A 6,923-nucleotide genomic window follows, 5' to 3' on the forward strand; every position below is an offset into this window, starting at 1 on the left:
GGCCTCGAACTCAGAAATCCACCTGCCTCTGCCTCCCAAGTGCTGGTATTAAAGGTGTGTGCCACCACTGCCCGGCAACAGTTCTCAATGTTATCTAAACTACAGGTCAGGCTCTACTGTCTGCTGCCTGTCTCTGTTTTCCTGGTTCTGACAATGAAGGCTTTCCTATAAGGCCAAGATGGCAGTCCATTCATCTTTCTTTCTGTAGCCCACAGACTTAAGGAGTCCACCTAGATGGCTCCAAAAGGCTTCTCTGTCAGGTAATCTCTTCACTTCAGTATGTTCCAGCAACTGCCCTTCATCCCTCAGATACATCCCTCCAGTTTTAAAACTTCAACTTTACAAAGATGCCAAAGTTTCGAAGAAAGTAGATGAGGAAGAAAAGGCTTGGAAGGCTTGCTAAGATTAGTGAGGAAAATTCTGAGCAAAGGATGTAGGGAAAGAAGAGGAAATGAATAGCCATCCCATAGGAAGGGAAGGGAAGGCTTCCTGCTCCCTGCCAGGGTCTCCTTAACAGGAATGTCTATCCAAAGGCCCCTGGCCATTATTGTGACTTCTCCTGCCCTGAATCAATGGGAATTTATCTCTGAGACCGATCCCCGGCCACTCCCCACCCTCCTCAGACAAGTCTTCCTGCTGTGGGCTTAGCAGAGATGGTAGCGCCTTTCTCCTTCTGGTCTGCTTCCTAAGGACCAGCCCTAGTCCCACTGTAGTTGTGGGAGACACTAGGACTACCAGCCAGTCACTGTTGGAGGAGCAAGGCCTTAGAGGAGGAAGGCAGCTGGGGATGTCTTTCCTGTAAGTAGCTGCAGGCTAGCCTCCCTGCTAGGAAATGCTTTTGTTTGCTTTAATAATTAATAGCTGCTCCTCATCCTGGAACCTGGCTGGCAGGCAGGCCTGTGGGTTGATAGCAAGAGGGTTGGCAGAAAAGAAGTGGGGTGAATAGCCAGTAGGTGGGACTGAAAGCCATGGGGGAAAGTGGTAGAGCACACTCATGAGAGTTTTCTTTCCCCTGTCTACCATTTAGACCTGGGTCACAAAGTTGATTTGGGGGTGGGTACTGAGCAGTAATAAGGGGGGGCTCTAAAGCCTCCATTGGCCTGGACCTCTTCTTTAGCAGATTCATCTACACACAGCTTCTGGGTGGCTACTCTTAGCTACCAGGTCTTCCCTCTGCGGGTACCATTGAGGTGGGTGTGCCCCTGTGTGTTACTGCTTTTATCTTCTTTGATGTGCATGTTGGCTAGGTTCTAAGAGTATCAGGGCCTGGGCAAGGCTAGGCCAAGAGATCTTGGCTGGAGGCAGGCACAGCATGATGATCACTGCCAGTCCTGGGGACATAAGGGATGTCTAAGGGAGAACTTGGGCACTACTGGGGTGCTTAAAAAGAAGGCAGGGTTTGGAAGAAATGAACACTGAACTTCTGCAGCCAGGCAGGATGGGGAAGGAAAAGGCTGGATTGAGCAGAAGAACTTGAGGCAAATCTGAAATTGCCAGTGATGAAATATGGGAGGTCTTGTTTTTGTTGGAGGTAGAGGGTGGTCAGCAGAGCCCACTTCCAATGTTGATGACATCACGATATGTCCCATTAGGCTCAAGCCAAAGTGCTGTTGTTGTGTAGAACCTTGGGCTGCCAGGTGGGCCAGACTTAACATTTGGCAGGAAAATGGAAGGCAGAAACCCCGAGGGGTGGCTTGTCCTCTAAGGGGATGCAGAAGGTTATTGTTAAATTGCTATTTATAGTAAGTGTGTGATCAAGCATGAGCATTGTGTGACTAGAGAACAGAGACTGCAACGGGAGCTTTGTCTACTAGAGTTCTGGATGCCTGAAGAGCCCTGGGGCAGCTTGCTCAGCCTTCTAAGAGAACATCTCCAGGGACCCGCTGGGTGGGCTCAATAATAGCAACCAGATACGCTGTTGCCTTACCATCCCTGTGTGCTCTGGAGTGCAGCTTACCTTAGTGGTCCAGGCTATGAAGATCAAGTTGTCCATGTTCATTTGACCTCGAAGTCCCAAACATTGCTCATGAAACCTAGGCATACCAAAGCTTACTACAAGGCCGGACTCTTCTGTCCACAAAGTATCTGTCCAAACTAACTTCTTTTCTGGTGTTACAGAAGGTCTCCTTAAATCTTGGGCCTATGGAAGAACAGAGAATGTGACGTGGTAGAGAGACTCCAGTGAAGGCTCCCAAGTCTGGGTTCTCTAGACTAGAAACCTGTTCTCTACCACCTCGACCCCCTCCAGAGCTGAGAGGAAAATGTTTTGTCATTATGTTTGAAACAACCTTTCTGAGAAAGTGTGGAAATGTGTTGTTTTGGATTCTTGCAAAACTGGTTAGCATGGTTGGTTTTTGTCACGTGGGGGCATTTATCTGAAGAAGGTACATGCTCTATTTCCCATGATGCTAAGGGAATGAAATGTCACTGAAGTACGGGCTCCAGCAGTACACATGCTGGGCAGGCCAGTGCTCACCTGCATATATCATAAACCTGGGATCTGCAGAGTTGCCCTTAGGCCCCAGGAGCTAAAGTTCTGCTGGCTTCACTCATATCCTGTACTTCTGGGTGACTGACAGTTGAAACCCTCACTCATCTTCTTAGTCCCTTTGGTCAGCAGAGGGTCTACCTCAGCCAGCATCTGCGTCCTAATGATTGAAGACTCCCTTAGGAGGCCAGAGCTTGTTCTGCCTACAAGTACACATGACAGCATCGAGCACAGGAGAAAAACAGCAGTAGAAGCTGGAAAGATGACTCTGTAGTGAATTGAAGAGAGAGCCATAATTGAATCCCAACCCCCACATCAGGAGACTCACAAATGCCTGTAATTCCAGCTTCAAGGGAGTATACACCCTCTTCTGGCCTCTTTGGGCACACAAATGCATATGTACATGGGAGTACACATAAATAAAAATAAATCTGGAGGAAGGGGTGTTGACTCAAAAGGTGGCAGTGCCTAACTAGAGTTGCTGGAGTAGGGAGTCCCTGACTGTGTTTCTGTAATTCTCCTTGGACTCTCGCACTGTGACTGCGGTGCTAGCTTGATGGGCTACCTTCCTGCCTTTGTCTCTTGCCACCCCTGCGGTTCCTGGAATCAATCCAATAAGCTGTTGCTATGTGGGTTTTCACCCCAGGGAGTTCTCTGCTTCCAGGAGCACATAAAGGAGACATTTGCTTCTCCATGATTCAGGGGCTCCATCCTCCATCCCTCCATCTTTCTGTCTTTTAGATAAAGAGTATGCATCAGTAGACATCCCCAGGTCTCTTCCTACCTCCAGAGGTTGTCTTGGACAACTCCAATTTGGAGAGCACACAACCAGAGATATTGGCCTTCATCTGTATCTCTCTATCTGAGCAGAGAGCACTCGTGCCCAGGATGTGGCCATGGGGACTGTCAGACCTCTGGGTGCTTTGTGCATAGTTACAGCATGTCTCTGTTTCTGTTCTTTAACCGTGGTTTGTTTTCTGATTACAAGAGCAACAGCTTCTCCCAAAGGGGAAAAAGAAAAGAAATGTTTCCCTTCCTCCTCCCGGGCTTTCTCCCTTAGTAGCTTGCAGTTCTGGGTAACAGGTGCTGATCACCTAGTAGGGAAGGAAGGTGTGGTCCAGCCTGCTTCTGTTCCCTTACGCTTTCTGTCCTCTGTACAACACATTCCTTGTAGTATTCTGTGTCATACACATAGGAAATACTAGATTCTTTTCAGCAAGATCTTTTCCCATTTTATCTCAGTGCTCATTAGCTGGAGACTGCCCAGGCAAGGAACAGAGAATGGGCCTAGCAGGGGGTCTTCCTATTTTATTGGCCAACCAGGGTCTGAAGGGGACTAAGACTGTCATTAATAGCGTTCTGTGGTAGTTCATGGTGATGGAAATGTTAACTAGTCAGTGCTGCTACTCTGGGCTGCCTTAGGAGGGACAGAGCCAGGCTAAGTGAGATGGTGTTGTATTGTGGGCCATGTGAGACGGCTCAGTTTCTCTGTGCCTCACCCCCTAGCACTGGATACTGATCCATACCCACTGTGAGAACCTGCTGCCTTTCCTCTTCCATAATCTTTGTGTTCTTTCTGTTCCACAGGGAAGGCAGGCCCAGCATGGGGAGTTTGGTCCAAGGTTTAGGGAAACCAGCAGACCAGCAGGAGCAGGGGATAGACAGGATTTGGACTGAGTGAAATTTGCCAAAAGGATTGGGTTAGGATAGGAAGCTCGGGTCACTAACAATTCCCTTTGTACCCAGTTTAGAAGCCCTGAGCCAGGCAAGGACTTTTGCATAGAGAAGGCCTAATGAGTGACTTGGGGATTCTGTACTTTCTCAGTATCCGCTTCTCTGCCAAGGCCTTTCTGTCTACTCTCTTCCCACTGCCTGAGAGACTGTCAGACTCACAAGAATAAAGAACAGCCGTGATGGGATTGATCTACAAGGCCACCCCCTTCCATCAACTTTCCCACTCCGTGGTTCTTGAAACCATCCCTGGCAGAGTTCAAGCTAAGCCGGGCCTGGAAGCAGGAGGGTGGAGCTCAGAGTTGATCTCTCATTAGCATATTCATCCATAGTAATCAGAGACCTGCTGTGATCAAAAGCTCTTCAGGCTTCCCTGCCTCTCAGCCAGGTTGAGAAGCTGACAGAGGGTGGTCAAGTCCCCACTTAAAAGGACTGCCACCTAGCTGGAGGGAATGGGGAAGAATGGAGAGAGGACATTAGCCTGGAGAGGGAACTTCTGGTAGGGAAGAGTGTTGGGCACCTTTTGTCATCATCCATTCCCATAGCCACTCCCAAGAATGCATCCTTGAGAAAGAACGGTTCGTTTTATTATTTGCTATATTCAGTATGAAAACAGCAGTCACCTCATTCTCTGACAGCCTAGATACTATGGCCTAGTGTGAAACCAAAGAAAACAGTAAGTTCATTTTATTTAATTAAAATTTTTTTTACTTGTGTTTATTTATTTGTGTGGGGGGGGCGGTGCTTACATGAGTCATGGCATACTTATAGAGGTGAGAGGACAACTGATGGGCATTGGCACTCTCCTACCATGCAGGTTCCTAGGATCGAACTCAGGTTATCAGACTTGGTGGCAAGGGCTTTTTACCTGTTGAGCTATCTCAGTGGCTCCTGATTTTAAATTATATGGAAGGAAATATTAAATAGCAATGAATCTGGTAGTCATTGTCACAGTAGCATGCCTGATTGGCATCTGGGATGCTGGTGTGTGTGTGTGTGTGTGTGCATGTGTGTGTGCATGTGTGTGTGTGCCCGTGCACATGCATGTTCATGTATGGGTGCACATATAGGGAGTGCATAAGGAAGGCACTGTACAGCCTCATGTCATTCCTCATATACCTTTCTCCTTCTGTTTCTGGAACTTCACCAAGTGGTCAGCAAGTCCCAGGGACCCACCCGTCTCTGTTTTCCACCCTACAGCACCATGTCCTGTTGCTTCTAGAGGTCCAAACTCCGGTCCACATGTTTGTGAAGCACATACTTTATTAAGTGAGACATTTCCCCAGTCCTGGGCAGTGGTTTTTAATGGAAGCTCACATCCTCTGTGTAATGAGCCAGAAAAAGAACAAGGCGGAGTCTACAATGCTCTCATGACCTAAGATGTAGAAGTCACGTGCTATCATTTTTGTTAGATTCTATTGGCCACGTGAATCAGCAGAAACACAGGAGGGGAACCTGCTAAAGCACATTGGGCACCATCATCTTGGAGTCTAGATACTGAATGGATGGGGTGTACTAGCCTGAGCCGACTACTGAAGAAGGTCATTTTTGCAGGATATCCAAAGGCCTTCAGTGTGAATCACATTTCCCACCAGTGTGGCCACAGCACTCTTTCTAGGACAGAGATCAGGGAACCTGAAAGAAACATGCTTTGGGACACCTCTAGAGAAGAAAGTCTAAACTTCTTCTTGTGTTCATATTCCTACACAGTCTGGCAGGAACTTCCAATGCAAACTTTTCTTTCCTTGCTTTATACCGTCATGAGTATGTGTATGCAGTGTGTGTGTGTGTGTGTGTGTATGTACACGCGTGCGTGCCCATGCATCTTTGAATGTGTGGGGCCAAACATGAGGAGGCCCATTATTTCTGTTTCCCTTGGAGTCTTTCTTGGTCGTTCTCCAACTTACTCATTGAGGCAAGGTCTCTCAATTTGAACCTAGATGGCTAGGCTAGCCAGCCAGCTTGTTATGGGTACCCCTTTCTTTGCCCTCTTAGCACTGACATATCCCCGAGCATTTATGTGGATTCTGGGGCTGTGAAGTCCTCACAGTCACATGACAAGCGTGTTAAGCTCTGCCATCTCCCTAGCCCCATGTGAGGTCATCACAATCACATGACAAGCATGTTAACCTCTGAACCATCTCCCTAGCCCCATGTGGAGTCCTCACACTCACACAACAAGCGTGTTAAGCTCTGAGCTATTTCCCTAGCCCCATCCCCATTATTCCCCTTATATTTATTCCCCCCCTTCTCTCCCTATCTCTCTAATTATTTTGAGACAGAGCCTCCTGTATCTCATGCTCACTATGTAGCCAAGGATGAACTTCCAATCTTCCTGTCTCCACCTCCAGAGTCTTGGGATCACAGGTGTGCACTGCCAACCCTGGTATTATGTGGTCCTGGGTATTGAACCCAGGACTTCCTTCATGTAGGCAGGCCCTCTTCCCACTGAGCTACACCCCTCACCCAGTATTTCACTTTGTGAAATCTCATCCACTGACACTTGCCCTTGCAAGTAAGCTGGGGTTTGGTGGGAAATTCATTTCAGAACCACCCAGGTACTTCTTGATGCCCTGGGCTACTTGTTCTTCTCTTTCCCCCTGAGGGTTGGGGGAAGGCCATAGTCTCTGTAAGTTTTCCCTTGGATCCCACAAAAGAGTTATTATCCTTTGTGTTTTTTTTTTTTGCCAGGTGTGGTGGCTCA

General features: G+C 48.0%; 1 protein-coding gene across 6 annotated transcripts in view; it reads left to right on the top strand.

Moving 5' to 3' along the window:
• Window positions 1-6,923, top strand: part of Ebf4 (EBF family member 4) — a 72,140-nt gene that overhangs the window by 3,254 nt on the left and 61,963 nt on the right. The gene's annotated exons all lie outside the window — the stretch shown is intronic.

The sequence above is a fragment of the Mastomys coucha genome, unplaced genomic scaffold, assembly GCF_008632895.1.
Source record: "Mastomys coucha isolate ucsf_1 unplaced genomic scaffold, UCSF_Mcou_1 pScaffold15, whole genome shotgun sequence".
Lineage (NCBI taxonomy): Eukaryota > Metazoa > Chordata > Mammalia > Rodentia > Muridae > Mastomys > Mastomys coucha.